Source organism: Nestor notabilis, unplaced genomic scaffold (assembly GCF_000696875.1).
Source record: "Nestor notabilis isolate BGI_N333 unplaced genomic scaffold, ASM69687v1 scaffold19580, whole genome shotgun sequence".
Taxonomy (NCBI): Eukaryota; Metazoa; Chordata; class Aves; order Psittaciformes; family Psittacidae; genus Nestor; species Nestor notabilis.
Genome location: NW_009910888.1, coordinates 1337 through 1897, shown reverse-complemented (window position 1 = coordinate 1897; position 561 = coordinate 1337).

Here is a 561-nt window from a genome sequence, read left to right as displayed (position 1 = left end):
GTTCGAATCCTGCTCACAGCGACAGATTTTACCAAGTGCCCACGCTGGGGACTGTGGGGAGAGCTGGGACGATGGGAGGGTGAGGGGTGGCGGGAACCAAGAATTAGCCCCGAGCCACTGTGCTTATTTCCTATGGAACTGCTCCTGCAACAGGAAACCTGGTCTCTGGCTCAGTCACCAACAAATGCCCCAAGCTGGGTCTGTGATGCCGCAGGGGCGGGTAGAGCACAGACTCAGCTTCCCCTGGGGTTATCCAGGTTTTGCAGACCTGGGAGAGGTGAGGGAACAGCGATGGAAAGGAGCAGGATGATTTTGCTGAGATGCTGAACAGCTCCCAACCATCTCTCTGTGCATCATCACTCGGAGAGGTGATAGCAACAGAGCAGAGGGACAGGAGAGGGCACCACACTATGGCTCTGACACAAGCCCTGCTTTTGGGCACGGGCAGGGTGATGCTGCCTGGCACAGTCGGACATGAGGCCTCCGCACCTCCTGCCAACACCAACATTGGCCCCGAGCACCCTGGGGAAGGGACACGAGGTGCCCCCCTGCACCCTGCAG